The sequence below is a fragment of the Diospyros lotus genome, chromosome 2 (genome assembly GCF_014633365.1).
Source record: "Diospyros lotus cultivar Yz01 chromosome 2, ASM1463336v1, whole genome shotgun sequence".
NCBI classification, from domain to species: domain Eukaryota; kingdom Viridiplantae; phylum Streptophyta; class Magnoliopsida; order Ericales; family Ebenaceae; genus Diospyros; species Diospyros lotus.
In genome coordinates this window covers 20,951,648-20,969,536 of record NC_068339.1, presented here as the reverse complement: position 1 = coordinate 20,969,536, position 17,889 = coordinate 20,951,648, and positions in this window count along the sequence as shown.

Sequence of the window (17,889 nt, the reverse complement as noted above, 5' to 3'; positions counted from 1 at the left end):
GACTCGTAGCCAGGTCAGAGCCAATCTAGAAGCCCCGCAGCAAGGGGAGAATCCACCACCTCCAGCCAATCCAATGCCGGAGGACCGACTCACCAGGTTGGAAAACCAGGTCCAACAGCTAATTGAGTTGTTGACTGGTTATCTACACCAGACTGAACAGCATCGTTCGCATGTGCCCTCTCAGCGGGCGGAGCATCAGTCACCTCCTCCTGCTCGGGAGCCTCGTCAATCCCACCAGACGGGCCAGGAAATCCACTCCTCTGAGGCGGCAGGATCCACTTCTGCCCCCTCGCGAGAAAGAGGGATTTTGCAGGAGAGGCGATTGTGTTTCTTAGAGAAGCAAGTCCAGGAACTCAAGAAGGGAAATGAAGAGTTGCTCCACCTCGGCTCTAACCAACCCTCGAGTAAGGGCATCATGGCGGAGGTTCCACCGGAAAGGTTTCGTATCCCCTCCATCAAGCTCTATGACGGAAGCACAGATCCCTATGATCACGTCGAGCTTTTCTCCTCTCACATGCTGGTGCAATCGGGGTCAGACGCGATGTGGTGCCGGGCATTTTCGGCTACTTTGGGAGGACATGCCCGGACCTGGTACTCCTGTCTTCCCCATCATTCCATCAACTGCTGGGAAGAGCTGAAGACCTGTTTCTTAGCCCACTATGCTCCTTTGAAGCGCCACCGAAAGTCTTCCATGGCTCTGGTAAGCATCAAGCAAAACCAGGGTGAATCCCTAAGGGATTTCGTGGCGAGGTTCAAGTAGGAGGCATTGAGTATCGACGAGTTCGACCAGCGGATCGCAATGGTGGCTCTTCAGAATGGCTTGAGAGCTGGGCCATTTGCTCAGTCCTTGGCCAAGACTCCACCTCGTACTTTCACAGAGGCCTTGGCCCGGGCTAATAAGTAAATTAATGCTGAAAAGGTGATGAAGGTGAAGCGGGCGGAACAACCTGAAAGGAAGAAAAGAGAAAAGAAGAAGAAAAATCCAGTGGTGGAGCAGAAGACGGACTATCGCCTCTCCCGAGCTCTAGATCGCTCGGGTTTCGGGGGTGCACGTGAAAGCCTGATGAGTTATACTCCTCTCAACACCAGTCGAGCCGAGATTCTACTGGCATTGGAGGATAAGGATTATTTGCGGCGTCCTCCACCGCTGAGGTCTCTACCCAACACTCGAAGCAAAATGAAGTATTGCCGATTCCACGTCGACCATGGTCATGTTATAGAGGACTGCATCCAGTTAAAAGAAGAGATTCAAGAGCTTATCAACCGGGGTTACCTCCGAGATTTCGTTGGCTGAGAAGGCGTGAGTTCGGGTAGAGTTGAGTCCAAGTCGGATAATAGGAGAAGGTCTCCTACACGGGATCGCTTCCGAGAGCGAAGTTGGACACTGTCCCGGAGAGAAGGAAAACAGCCCGTTGGGGATGGATGAGCTCCGGAACCTGTTGCAAATTCGGAAAGCTGCGTGTAATCAGCGCATTGCTAGGTACTATAACCGATGAGTCCACGCTAGAAGTTTCATGCCTTGAGATCTTATATTGTGACGGTTCGACGTGAGTTATCCTCGAGACGCGAATAAACTAACTCCGAATTGGGATGGATCGTACCGGGTGGTAGAATCCTTAAGTCCGAGAGGCATATCGACTAGAAGACATGGAAGGCAAGTCCTTGAAGCATACCTGGAATGTCCAAAACTTAAGGAAGTTTTTTCAATGAGGAAGGGAATTCCTCGAACCTCTTTGTACTCTTTTTTACGACTAATGGCAAGACTTCGGATTCTCTCAATCTAACAGCAATCTCACAAAGGCCAACACTTCGCCAAAGAAAAATCCAAGGGTCACGAGTTCTAGGCTGTCCCCAAAGGTGGACTAATGGCCACGGAAGAACTCTAGCCTAACACCCTCCTCCGTGAGGGAGTGGTTAAAATCCAAGGGTCACGAGCCCTAGGCCGTCCCCTGGCTGCACTCTCACCCTGCAATTAAAACACAAAACAAAACACAATAAAATTTTTATATTTTATTTATTTATTTAGGCGAGAGGTTTATACTCGCCAGTGTACGAGTGCAGTTGTAGTTCAAATTTAAATTTATACTTTCTGGATAAGTTCAGGTCGTCCACTGAGAGATTTATTTATGGCAAAAGAAAAAAAAGAATGTCACACACACGCACACGCATTTAGATGGATTGATAACATGATTTTTTATGATTTTTTTAGATAACAAATACTAGAAAATAAAGCAAGACAGAAGTTGAAATAAATACTAAACGTGAGAATATGAAATTGGAAAGTACTTGAGTTAAGACAATTTCAGTGCCAACCAGTTGATTCCCAAATATTAGCATAAAAGATTAGCAACATTAATTTAATTTCAGATATGAGGATTTGTTATTAAATGCAATTAAAGATAATGATAGCTCTAGTTTAAGCAATCCCCATACATGATATGCGGGATTCTAATTTAAGAAACTACCATAAATTCAATTACAATTAATACACAAAACAACTAAATTAATCATCCGGGTTTGGGTATGATAGCGTTTCCAGTTCTAGTAACTCTCATGCGTGACATGAAAGCTCTAAGTTAGGCTTACGCTCCAATCCAAACCTAGTGATTTTTCAATAATCAAAACACACTCATATTGAAGTTTAAACCAATGTTACTCATTTAAAGCGTAGCTTTCTTTGGGAATCATTGGCGTTAGACACTGTCCTTGCCTTAACCCAAGATTAGATTTAGCTACTCATCTCTATTAAATTAATTGACAACAATTTAAATGACATAATTTAAATAACAGAATTTAAATGACAGGAATTAAAATAGAAGAAACTAACCGGCCATTTAGGCGGTAGATAATTAAAATACAAGAATTAAAATTGCAAGAATTTAAAGGCAAGAAACTAACCGTCCATTTAGGCGGTGAACAATTAAATGACAAGAATGAAAATTGCAGAAATTTAAAGGCACAAATTAACCGGCCATTTAGGCGGTGAATAATAAAGTAATAATAAATGACATAAGAATTTAAAAGAAGAAAGGAATGAAGTAAGATCACAAGAGAGAATACTAAAGAAAAGGGGAAAGAACAAGAACAATTCTCAAAGAGAGAATTATAAGGAAACAACTAAACTTTGATTCAAGAATAATAATCATACTTACAAATGCAATCAAGTGATCTATTTATAGGCCACAAGATGCAATACAAACCACACAATTTCAATTATTCAACTAAACATAATTATATCTAATGGGCACTCACACACTTAAAGTTAAATGGATTTTAGCTATAATACACACCTAATATTAAATGGATTTTAGCTAAAATACATACCTAATAAAGCATTCATAAAGTTAAATGGATTTTAGCTATAATATCCACCTAATAGTTAAGTGGATTTTAGCTAAAAAACACACCTAATAAAGCTCTCACATAAAAAATAAAAATAGATTTCTATAAATTGATTTTTAATCTTCATTAGGATTAAAAATAATCCTTGGGCCTTCTCCAAATAATATCTTCCATGGGTTGCTCAAATTGGGCCTTAATTCTTCATGGGTTTTAATTTTTCATGTGCTTGATTTCTTCATGGACTTGAATTCTTCATGGGCTTGATTTCTCCATGGGTTTGATTTTTTCATGGACTTGAATTCTTCATGGACTTTAAGTCTTCATGGGCTTTAATTCTTCATGCCTAAAAAAAATAAAAATAATTTAATATTATTAATAAATTATATATTATATATATGTATTACACATGGCACATATATATATATATTATATTATATTATATATATTACATGAATGCATATAATGATGTATATGTATTATATATAATTTTATATATTATTATTATTATTATTAAATTTTACTTTAAAATTTCATTTCATTCATTTTTCAATTTAAACTTGCATATAACCATAAAATATATATTAATATCTAATTTAAACTATTTTTAAGATCAAAAGAAGGATATAATTATAACAAAATTTTTATAAAATTAACCACTAATCATACCCCCCAACTTAAACATTGCTAGTCCCTTAGCAATCAGATTATACACATGCCAAACTTTATTCACAATAACTGTATGAATGTAAAAATTTCAAATTCGAAACCGAAATGCATAAAATTAAATAAATAATTTAGCATTCTAAATCAGATTTTTGGTTAAAGGTCATACAATCTCAGGAATGGAAATTAGGATAACCAACACACACACTTACTTCCTCGAAGTTTTGACTTCAAATCTTACTATGGATTTTCTCTCCAATAAAAAGGATTCCTCAGGTGTACACACAAGGGGGTGCACCGTTATAAGAGTAAATGCAGAACAAGTTCAAAACTCGGTGCCATCCCAAATATAAGGAACGTATTTTCATGAAAGAATAAGGAAATTGACATAGCTTCATGATTGGAATAATGCTCTAGATGAGTAACTTCTGAATTTAAACATGATTCCCTACTCCAAACTCGAATTCTGAGATCACATGATTTATAGCATCAAAAGGGACCAGACTGGGTTGTAATGGGGCTATAAGGTTAATACGGGTTGTCAAAGAAAAGGTAGAGTGTGCAAAGGGTGTGTCGGGAATTTTTTTTTTCTTTTTTTTTTCTGTTTTTTTTCTTTTTTTTCTTTTTCTTTTTAAATATGAAAATAGATAAACAGACTAATTCCCAAAATCACACCAGATTGGATAAAATTTATATGGTTATGGGTTAAACAAAGGTAACGAAAGAAGTTGTACTACAAATGGCTCAAATGGGCTAACAAGAGGTTGATTTAAAGAAAAAAAAAAAGGCTCAAAATGAAAGAAATTGATCCCCCTATCATGCTTCTCAGTCATCTAATTCATAGTTTGAAACCAGTCAAATTCATCCGCTATCATACTAGACATTCAAAGCGAATTGATATTTTGAAGCCATTGAAAAGATAAGATAAACGAGAGAGCATATTTAGAGTAAGTGTTATTTCACTCAGAATTAACGGTTATTAGGCTCAAACACTTGCTTGGGTAATAGTCTCCACTTCTATTGAGGGATCATACAGTGTACTAATCAGCTAATTACTGTTACCTTTGACTTTATGACCGATAACCAATTTCTAAATTTTGAATCCCTGATGAATGTAAATTACTTATTCTCATGCATAAACGTTTTCAAATGAGAAATCAATGCATTCATGTTTCGTATTGCAAACTTAACCGGCTATCAGTGCATAACTTTAAAGCTTTAGGAATAGCATTATTTAAAACACATAATAATTTTTTTTTTTTTTATAAGAGTAGATAAAGACAATCAATTCCCACAAGACTACAAACTAGTAATTACAAACTCACAGTTAAATATAAACCAGATGATTCATGACTAGACCTTACACCCCCCAACTTGAATGCAGTAATAAATCAGGGTTGTTAGGAATACCTGTAACTCCACAAGTCCATAGATTTGCTGTGAACTGCTAAAACTTAAACAACAAATGAGCACACCATATAGATATATATTTATATTTTCACACCAAAATAAAAATTTCATGCAAGTCATAAGATAAGCAAAATGCGTCTCAAGAGTACAAAAAGTACTCCTTACTCAGCCATCTTATCAAAGACTTTGCTAACAACATTCCACAGTTTTGTTTTTTTTGTTTTTTTTTTTCAAGAACACAACCAAAAAAATCCTGCAAGTTGTACAATAACTAGATGCGTCTCAAGAGTACAAAAAGTACTCCTTACTCAGCCATCTTAATAAAGAGCATTTCTCACAGTGATAAATCTAAATTAATCGGACCCCTTGGGCGCTTGTTACTAATTACCTTAGACCAGTCTATCCGAGGCTCATGAGGATCGTACTGTGGAACATAAGCATGTAATTTCTCTAACAGCTTATCAATGGTGGATGCAGAAATGAGAATCTTTCTTGCTGAACGAGAAATGAACTGTTGGTCCACAGCCTGATCAAGAAAAGAGAGTAACCCATCGAAAAAATGGTTAACATTTAAAAGTCCAATGGGTTTGGTATGGAGATTACTCTTGGCCCAGGAGATTATACAAAAGATTTCTTCAAGTGTTCCAAAACCTCCTGGTAAAGCAATGAAGGCATCTGACTGATAAATCTTACAAGCCATGCGCTCAGACATAGAAGTCGTTTCTATAAGTTGACCGCGTGTAATCCCGGAAATATGTGGTTCAGCTAAAGGGATTGGCATTATACCTACCACAGATGAATTTCCAAGATGTACAGCTTGTGAAACATAACCATTCAATCCACGACTTCTCCCTCCATATACCAAATTAATTTTTTTCTCTCCTAATTTTTTACCAAGTTCGTTCGCTGCAAGTGCGTAACAAATATCACTCCCAAGTTGAGAGCCACAAAGTACACATATGGTTTTAATTTGACGAACGAACTGCCCTTCCATGTTTGTTTCTTTTGTATGTCCTGAAAAGAAGTTTGGAGATCAAAAGTAGCTATACAACAATTCAACAAGAAATAAATACAAACAAAAATCTTGCGTATATATAAGTAGTTGTGATTGTGGCTCATATCTTCCTCTGGTTTTACGTCCAGAAACGGCTTAAACACTTTCTATGAAGTGGGGATAAGCTTCCCATCCAATTTTCTTATAGATTGGCAAACATGGTCGTTTTTAGTCAGATTCCCAAGACTATAGCGTTGGTGGTCACTTCTGAACTGGGTCCATAAAGCAAGAAGTTCTCTTTGCACTATTCCACACGGATGCGTCTCAAGAGTCAATCGGATATCATCCAGAGACTCCTTACTCAGTCCATCCTTTATGAAACTAATTTTATCTTCTCGATTTATGGACGTAAACCCCACAGATTTGCATCGTGTGTTACAGGTCCATCGAGCACATTTGTAAAAACCATTAACTCTTTTCGCTCTTCTTTTCTTCGCAAAACTACTCTTCCCTAAGCCTGAAAAATGCTTAAAACTAGGTGAAGTTTCACCAGCTAATCGAACTTTTGCTTCGATCAGCCAACGAATATCTTCAGGGATGTTATTAAGCATCAACAACCTAAGTCTTTCACACCTAGCAACATAAATTTTTTTCAAATCATTCTGCGGGAGAGATGGATAGTACTTGTGAATTTTTGAGAGATAAAGATCCATTTTTTTTTTTTTTTTAACTATACTAAGAAAAAAAAGTAAAGAACTATAAACTTTACAAAAGGGATGAGAGTACCTGATCGGAGAATAACACAAAAGAGAGAAGATTGAGCTCAAGAAGGGTGGCTTGCCTTATACAGATATGGAGTCTCTTATAGAGCAATGACCATAACTATTTTACACTCGGCTCGAGGCATGCCATAATTACAGGGTTATGCTTGGCGTCTCTTTTTCAACGCTTGGTGCCTCATTTTTCAACATTTTGGCAGTGTGCCTTATCCTTTATAGGGCAGTGTGATTGCATTGCCCAAGAAAAGATAGCTACCACCAGCGTCAATTCTGTCTCTCTCAATTCAAATTTTTTTTTCTTTTTTTTTTTATTATTATTTTATTATTTTTTTAATTTTTTTTTATTCTTATTCTTATTATTATTATTATTATTTTTTGATTTTTTTTTTAATAAATGTTTTGTTTTAAGGGCCCAATAAAATCATACATACCACACAAGACAATATTATCGAGTCTAACAAAATTATTTGCACAATAGATCAGTTTCAAACACCAATAAAATCAAGTACACCTTACCCCCCAACTTAAATTGCGCATTGTTCTCAATCGACAATAAAAGGATAGAAGATAGGCATACCTGGTGGTCTTCAATGCATGAACTCGTATGCAAAAAAATTTTTATTTAGACTGCACACAGAGAAACACTATTTGAATCAAAGTTAATTAAGTAATGCAGAAAATGAACAACTTATATATATAATTCTTTATTATTTTATTTTATTTTTTTCTTTTTTTATTTAATTTTATTATTATTATTTTTTTTTTATTTTTTTTTTTCAGATCTATAAACATCCATTTAACCTAAATGGAAAGGTGGTCTTTTAACGTCAGATTCCCAGACGATAGGAAACTTTCCCTACTCATCAGATGATGATGGATCATCTAAATCCACAACTCCTTCATTCTCCTCAACACTACCCTGGTATGGTTTCAACCTATGACCATTGACTGTTAGAAGCTGTCCTGACTCCGGATTTTCTATCTCAAATGCCCCATATCCTGAGATGGACTTGATTACAAAGGGGCCGACCCATCGAGACTTCAATTTTCCTGAGAATAGATGCAATCGAGAATCATACAAGAGTACCCGTTGCCCTACCTGAAAGCTTTTTCGAATGATGTGCAGATCATGTAACTCTTTCATGCGAACCTTGGCCAATCGTGCATTTTCAAATGCTTCATTCCGAATTTCCTCAAGTTCATTCAATTGGAGCTTCCTGGATAAGCCTGCTTCAGTTAGACTCTTGTTGATCTTATGAATTGCCCAATATGCTTTATGCTCAATTTCCACCGGCAGATGACAAGATTTACCGTACACTAGCCTATAGGGAGACATTCCCAAAATTGTTTTGTAAGCTGTTCTGTATGCCCAAAGAGCGTCTACTAGTCTTAAGGACCAATCCTTACGATTAGCAGCAACAGTCTTTTCCAATATGCGCTTAATCTCCCTATTGGCTAGCTCGGCTTGACCATTGGTTTGGGGATGGTATGGTGTTGCAACTTTATGCAGTACACCATATTTCTTCATTAATCCTGCCACTACTTTATTACAAAAATGGGAACCCCCATCACTGATGATTGCTCGTGGCATCCCAAATCGACTGAATATATTTTCTTTCAAAAATTTGACGACAGTCCTATGGTCATTTGTTCTGGCCGGGATTGCTTCTACCCATTTGGACACATAGTCAACAGCAAGTAAGATGTATTCATGACCAAATGAATTGACAAATGGGCCCATAAAATCCATACCCCAACAGTCAAAAACTTCTAACACTTGGATCGGATGTAATGGCATCATGTTTCTCCTTGACAGACTTCCTAACCTTTGACATCGATCACAATTTGAACAGAACTTGTACACATCCTTGAACAGTGTCGGCCAATAAAATCCACTCTGAAAATTTTTTGCAACTGTTTTCTTGACAGAAAAATGGCCTCCACATGTAAGAGTATGACTGAAATTGATGACACTTTGTTGCTCATGATCGGGTATGCATCTACGGATGATTTGGTCAGGACAATACTTGAAGAGGTAGGGCTCATCCCAAAAGAATGTTCTGACTTTTCTGAAGAATTTATGCCTATCTTGCTTACTCCAATGGTCTGGGATCAGACCAGTTGCCAGGTAGTTCGCAATGTCGGCATACCAAGGGACAACAGATGATGCACAAATAACATTCACTTTAAACAGTTGCTCATCAGGGAAATTGTCATGAATTGGTTCATCAAATTGTGTGAGATCTTGACTTGGAATCCTTGACAAATGGTCAGCCACCACATTTTCTACTCCCTTCTTGTCTCTGATTTCAATGTTGAACTCTTGTAGGAGTAAGATCCATCGGAGCAGACGGGGTTTTGCATCTTGCTTTGTGAACAAATACTTCAGAGCAGCGTGATCAGTAAAAATGATCACTAGTGACCCTACGAGGTAAGATCGAAACTTGTCCAGGGCAAAGACAACTGCTAGTAACTCTTTCTCTGTAGTGGTGTAATTCTTTTGTGCCTCATTAAGAGTTTTGCTAGCATAATATATCACATGAGGTTTCTTATCCTTCCTCTGCCCTAACACAGCTCTTACCGCATAATCACTAGCATCGCACATAAGTTCAAACGGGAGGGACCAATCAGGGGACTGAATGATAGGTGCTGAAATGAGTGCATCTTTCAATTTATCAAAAGCATTTTGACAGGCAGGACTCCATTCAAACGGAACATCTTGAGACAACAAATGGCACAAGGGTCTTGTTATGGTGCTAAAGGAAGCAATGAATCTCCTATAAAACCCTGCATGTCCCAAAAAACTTCTGATGTCTTTCACATTCCTAGGGATGGGGAGTTTTTGAATTGTTTCAATTTTTGACCTGTCTACCTCCATCCCCCTAGATGAAACGATGTGCCCCAAGACTATGCCCTGTTTCACCATGAAGTGACATTTTTCCCAATTGAGTATCAGATTTGTTTCCTCACATCTTGTTAAAACCTTTTTCAGATTCTCCAAACAGGCCTCAAAGTTACTTCCATAAACAGAAAAGTCATCCATAAATACTTCAACAATCTGCTCAACCATTTCACTGAAAATGCTCATCATACACCTTTGAAAGGTGGCTGGAGCATTGCATAACCCAAATGGCATGCGCCTGTATGCAAATGTCCCAAATGGACATGTGAAAGTTGTCTTCTCTTGATCTTCTAGTGCAATTTCTATCTGATTGTACCCTGAGTAGCCATCTAAGAAACAATAGTAGGCTTGGCCTGCTATTCTCTCCAGAACTTGATCCAAGAAAGGCAAAGGAAAATGATCTTTCCTTGTCACAGAATTGAGCTTTCTATAATCAATGCACATACGCCATCCTGTCTGGATGCGCGTGGGAATCAGTTCATTGTTCTCATTTTTTACAACAGTGACTCCAGACTTTTTGGGTACTACATGTGTTGGACTTACCCACTTAGAATCAGAGATTGGGTAAATTATTTCAGCATCCAATAGCTTAAGCACTTCTTTTCTGACAACTTCTTTCATGTTGGGATTTAATCTCCTTTGCATTTGCCTAACTGGTTTTGCTCTTTCTTCCAAGAATATCTTATGAGTACAGATCAAAGGGCTAATACCTTGCAAATCTGAAATGGTCCATCCTAATGACTTCCTGTGTGCTTTTAGAACTTTTATCAGTTGTTGCTCTTGCTGAGGTGTCAAACTTGAAGAGATCACCACTGGGAATGCTTCCCCTTCTCCTAGAAAGACATATTTCAAATCACTGGGCAATGGCTTTCTCTCAGGCGTGGACTGATGGCTATCAGGAGCCATGAGCTTACTGTCCAAGTTCCTTAATGGCTCTAAACCAGGCATCCATGTAGGCTTCTCACTTTCTTTGCTTATGACTTCCACTTCTTTTATTTCTTCGAGATCTTGATTTCCTTCTTTGGGTCTTCTCATGAACTCTTCAAAACAGTCATTGGTCAGTGTTTGGATCAAGTCTACCTCCTCCACTTCACTCTCAGTGTCCTGATGTTTGGCTACCCTAAAGATATTCATTTCTACAGTCATGTTCCCAAAAGATAGCTTTAACACACCATTCCTACAGTTGATGATGGCATTTGATGTGGCAAGGAATGGTCGACCTAAGATGACTGGCACAGGAGGTTGAGGCCCCTGATGCGGCTGGGTGTCCAAAACGATGAAGTCCACTGGAAAGTAGAACTTATCAATTTGTACCAGAACATCCTCCACAATTCCTCGTGGAACTTTGACTGATCGATCAGCCAGCTGAAGGGTCACTCTAGTGGGTTTAAGCTCACCTAATCCCAACTGTTGATACACACTGTATGGCAACAAATTGACACTAGCTCCTAAATCCAAGAGTGCCCGATCAACCTTTTGACTTCCTATGATGCATGTAATGGTTGGACAGCCTGGATCTTTGTATTTGGGAGGAGTTTTCAATTGGAGAATGGCGCTGACTTGTTCAGTCAAGAATGCCTTTTCATGCACATTTGTTTTCCTTTTGACAGTGCACAGATCTTTCAAAAACTTTGCATATGAAGGTGTTTGTTTGATTGCATCCAACAGCGGGATGTTGATTCTCACTTGCTTAAACACTTCATATATATCTGCATTTTGTTGCTCTTTTTTCAAACGATTCAACCTTTGTAGAAAAGGTGGTTTGGGCCTGTATTGAATTTCTTTCTCATCTTCTTTTTGTTTTTCATTTTTCTCATTTTTTTCATTTTTCTCATTTTTTTCATCGGTGGATTCATGATCTTTTGGTTCTTTTTCTTCATCAACATGTTGATTTATCCTAGGATCAGTTGGTTTCTCAATTATTCTTCCACTTCTTAGGGCAATCACTGCTTGCACTTGTTCATGAGTGTTGGTTTCACTATTTGAAGCTTCTACCTGGTTGGTTTGCCTAATTGGGTTAGGATTAGTTTGGGATGGAAACCTCTCGGGTTCTCTCACACTCAATATTTGTGTTATCTTGGTCAACTGGCTTCTAATGTCTTCTATGGCTCTGTTTGTTTGGTCTTGATTTTTAACAAGCTGAGCAACCTGATTATTGATACCTGTTTGACTTTGGATGAACTGGTGCAAGGTATCTTCCAAAGATCTCCTATGAGGAGGTTGGTAAGTATTGGATGAAGAACCTTGATTTTGTTGGAAGGTATGTTGTTGTGTAGGGAAGGGAGGTTGAGAATGATTTCCAGAATCATTTCTCTAAGAAAAATTGGGGTGATTTCTATTATTGGGATGGTATGAATTGTAGTTCTGATTATTCCCATAATAGGCTCCACTCTGATTTTGATTTTGTCTCCCCTCAAAGTTGTGTGAATGATTGTTATTAGTCTGCCCATACAATACCTCCTTGAAAGCAGGTAGGGTAGGACATTCTTCAGTTGAATGATCTGTTGCATCACACACAGCACACTTTACTTCCACTTGATTAACAGATTGCACCTTTTTGGGTTGCATGTTTTCAACTTTCTTTGTTAAAGCAGTTAATCTTGCATTTAAATCGTCACTCTCACTCAGTTGGTATCTCCCTCTAGGTTGTGGATTTTCTCTTGAATCAAGAGCAGATGTTGGACCAACTTCCCAGTTCCTTGTATTCTCAGCCAATGTGTCAAAGAAGTGGAAAGCTTCTTCTGGAGTCTTCTCATAGAATTCTCCATTGCACATTGTAGAAACTAGCATTTTCAATTGGGGAGTGAGTGAATCATGAAAGAAACTGACCACTCTCCATTGCTCAAAAGCATGGTGCGGACAAGTGTGAAGAAGGTCTTTAAACCTTTCCCACGCTTGCGCAAAATTCTCATTTGGTTTACAGGCAAAGTTCATGATTTGTCTTTGAAGAGTAGCAGTTCTGTTGGCAGGGAAGTATTTTTTTAAGAAAGTTGTTTGCATTTCTCTCCAAGTTCCTATAGATCTAGGTGGGAGAGTGCTTAACCATATTTTTGCCTTATCTTTCAGTGAGAATGGAAAGAGTTTTAATCTTATGACATCCTCATTTGCTGTATGGTCCATGCAAGTGCTACATACTTCCTCAAATTCTTTCATATGAGTATATGGATTTTCAGAATCCATGCCATGAAAAGTTGGCAACAATTGGATTGTGCCAGGTTTGAAGTTAAACCTATGATGATTGATGGGAAGAATAATGCATGAGGGGGTTGTCTGCCTAGGAGGATGAAGATACTCCCTAAGGGGTCTGATCATCTCCTGATCAATGGGATCAGGGTCACCGTGGTCACTACCACGTGCAGACATGTTCTGTGGAAGTGACATGTTCTCATTGTGTTGAGACATGAGTGACTGATTTTCTACAGTTTTACCTGACCTAAGTATCATACACTATGCAAAAATAAAAATAAAGTAAAAAGAAACAGAGTTACCGAATTTATCAGGAGATGCTTCTTCTTATATTTTGTTTTTCCTTTTTGTTTTTGCCTCAATCTCCCCGGCAACGGCGCCAAAATTTGGCTGCACTCTCACCCTGCAATTAAAACACAAAACAAAACACAATAAAAATTTTATATTTTATTTATTTATTTAGGCGAGAGCTTTATACTCGTTAGTGTACGAGTGCAGTTGTAGTTTAAATTTAAATTTATACTTTCTGGATAAGTCCAGGTCGTCCACTGAGAGATTTATTTATGGCAAAAGAAAAAAAAGAATGTCACACACACGCACACGCATTTAGATGGATTGATAACATGATTTTTTATGATTTTTTTAGATAACAAATACTAGAAAATAAAGCAAGACAGAAGTTGAAATAAATACTAAACGTGAGAATATGAAATTGGAAAGTACTTGAGTTAAGACAATTTCAGTGCCAACCCGTTGATTCCCAAATATTAGCATAAAAGATTAGCAACATTAATTTAATTTCAGATATGAGGATTTGTTATTAAATGCAATTAAAGATAATGATAGCTCTAGTTTAAGCAATCCCCATACATGATATGCGGGATTCTAATTTAAGAAACTACCATAAATTCAATTACAATTAATACACAAAACAACTAAATTAATCATCCGGGTTTGGGTATGATAGCGTTTCCAGTTCTAGTAACTCTCATGCGTGACATGAAAGCTCTAAGTTAGGCTTACGCTCCAATCCAAACCTAGTGATTTTTCAATAATCAAAACACACTCATATTGAAGTTTAAACCAATGTTACTCATTTAAAGCGTAGCTTTCTTTGGGAATCATTGGCGTTAGACACTGTCCTTGCCTTAACCCAAGATTAGATTTAGCTACTCATCTCTATTAAATTAATTGACAACAATTTAAATGACATAATTTAAATAACAGAATTTAAATGACAGGAATTAAAATAGAAGAAACTAACCGGCCATTTAGGCGGTAGATAATTAAAATACAAGAATTAAAATTGCAAGAATTTAAAGGCAAGAAACTAACCGTCCATTTAGGTGGTGAACAATTAAATGACAAGAATGAAAATTGTAGAAATTTAAAGGCACAAATTAACCGGCCATTTAGGCGGTGAATAATAAAGTAATAATAAATGACATAAGAATTTAAAAGAAGAAAGGAAGGAAGTAAGATCACAAGAGAGAATACTAAAGAAAAGGGGAAAGAACAAGAACAATTCTCAAATAGAGAATTATAAGGAAACAACTAAACTTTGATTCAAGAATAATAATCACACTTACAAATGCAATCAAGTGATCTATTTATAGGCCACAAGATGCAATACAAACCACACAATTTCAATTATTCAACTAGACATAATTATATCTAATGGGCACTCACACACTTAAAGTTAAATGGATTTTAGCTATAATACACACCTAATATTAAATGGATTTTAGCTAAAATACATACCTAATAAAGCATTCATAAAGTTAAATGGATTTTAGCTATAATATCCACCTAATAGTTAAGTGGATTTTAGCTAAAAAACACACCTAATAAAGCTCTCACATAAAAAATAAAAATAGATTTCTATAAATTGATTTTTAATCTTCATTAGAATTAAAAATAATCCTTGGGCCTTCTCCAAATAATATCTTCCATGGGTTGCTCAAATTGGGCCTTAATTCTTCATGGGCTTAAATTCTTCATGGACTTTAATTTTTCATGTGCTTGATTTCTTCATGGACTTGAATTCTTCATGGGCTTGATTTCTCCATGGGTTTGATTTCTTCATGGACTTGAATTCTTCATGGACTTTAAGTCTTCATGGGTTTTAATTCTTCATGACTAAAAAAAATAAAAATAATTTAATATTATTAATAAATTATATATTATATATATGTATTACACATGGCACATATATATATATTATATTATATTATATATATTACATGAATGCATATAATGATGTATATGTATTATATATAATTTTATATATTATTATTATTATTATTAAATTTTACTTTAAAATTTCATTTCATTCATTTTTCAATTTAAACTTGCATATAACCATAAAATATATATTAATATCTAATTTAAACTATTTTTAAGATCAAAAAAAGGATATAATTATAACAAAATTTTTATAAAATTAACCACTAATCATCCCCAAAGGTGGACTAATGGCCACAGAAGAACTCTAGTCTAACACCCTCCTCCGTGAGGGAGTGGCTAAAATTCAAGGGTCACGAGCCCTAGGCATTCCCCAAAGGTAGACTAATGGTCACAAAAGAACTCTAGCCTAACACCCTCCTCCGTGAGAGAGTGGCTAAAATCCAAGGGTCACGAGCCCTAGGCCGTCCCCAAAGATGGACTAATGGCCACGGAAGAACTCTAGCCTAACACCCTCCTCCGTGAGGGAGTGGCTAAAATCCAAGGGTCACGAGCCCTGCCGTCCCCAAAGGTGGACTAATGGCCACGAAAGAACTCTAGCCTAACACCCTCCTCCGTGAGGGAATGGCTAAAATCCAAGGGTCACGAGCCCTAGGCTGTCCCCAAAGGTGGACTAATGGCCACGGAAGAAATCTAGCTTAACACCCTTCTCCGTGAGGGAGTGGCTAAAATCCAAGGGTCACGAGCCCTAGGTCGTCCCCAAAGGTGGACTAATGGCCACGTAAGAACTCTAGCCTAACACTCTCCTCCGTGAGGGAATGGTTAAAATCCAAGGGTCACGAGCCCTAGGCCGTCCCCAAATGTGGACTAATGGCCAAGGAAAAATTCTAGCCTAACACCCTTCTCCGCGAGAGAGTGGCTAATATTCAAGGGTCAAGAGCCCTAGGTTGTCCCCAAGACGAAGGTGGACTAATGGCCGGAAGAAACTCAACACCCTCCTCCGCGAGAGAGTGGCGACAATCCAAGGGTCAAGAGCCCTAGGCTGTCCCCAAGACGAAGGCGGACTAATAGCCGGAAGAAACTCAACACCCTCCTTCGCGTGAGAGTGGCGACAATCTAAGGGTCAAGAGCCCTAGGCTGTCCCCAAGACGAAGGTGGACTAGTGGCCGGAAGAAACTCAACACTCTCCTTCGCGTGAGAGTGGCGACAATCTAAGGGTTAAGAGCCCTAGGCTGTCCCCAAGACGAAGGTGGACTAGTGGCCGGAAGAAACTCAACACCCTCCTTCGCATGGGAGTGGCGACAATCCAAGGATCAAGAGCCCTAGACCGTTCTTGAATTAAAGAAATGTAGAAGGTTAGGGAAGGAAAACCACAACCGAGCACAAGCTAAAAGAAGCTCAATAGGCGTGATTTAGCTTGGGAAATCTCGAGTCACACCTGCGACAAAGAAAGGCCAAAGAAACGGGTCAGTCAAATTAAGCCTTATTTTAAAGCCTATTTTGTTATTATTAACAAAATATAATAATAATAATAATAATAATAATAATAATAATAATAATAATAATGGGGAGTCGGGAAAGCCCGAGGGTCGACCATGGCCGACCCAATGCTCACCCATATATATATATTTAAAAAAAATTAATTAAAAATAAATAAAAGGGCAAAAGCCCAAGGGTCGGCCATGGCTGACCCATGGGAGCCCATTTATAAATATATATATATATATGTATATATATATATATATTATCAAAATATATAAAAAAAAGAAAGGGCAAAAGTCCCAAGGGTCGGCCATGGCCTACCCATGGACGCCCATATATGTATGTATGTATGTATATATATATATATATAAATTAGATGTTAAAAAAAAAAATGCAGAAAGAAGAGGCTGGAGGGGGGGTCGGCCATGGCCGATGCGGCCAGGGCCGAGCCCCCAAGCCGTGGCCGAGGAGCTCGGCCTCGCTGAGATCTGGCGAGGCCGAGCATGGTCGATCTCGGTCGCTGCCGAGGTCGGGCCAAGCCAGGCCGACCTCGGCCATGGCCAAGGCGGCCTAGCCAAGTCGACCTCGGCCAGGCAGAGGCGCCTGGCCGAGGGAAAGTTTAAATTTTTTTAAAAAAAAAAAAAAAAATTCAAAAGGACAATGTTTCCCTCCAACGAATTTTTCCCTCCAACCAAGAACCCCCTATAATTTCAAGGTAGTAAATGAGGTTTTTAAGCACTAATCTCAAGTTTAAAAACACTCTTGTGCGTCTTGGAAAAAATCAACAGTCAAGTGACCTACTCGTCGACCCAGCATGATTTTCAGCTCGACTCGAGGAGTGGGGGGCAAGTGATGTGGCACCAACTGAAATTACTAGAATACCCCTACGCGCTAATAGTCTCACCTGCCACGTGGATCACCTGAGAGACCGACACGTGGCCAGTCAA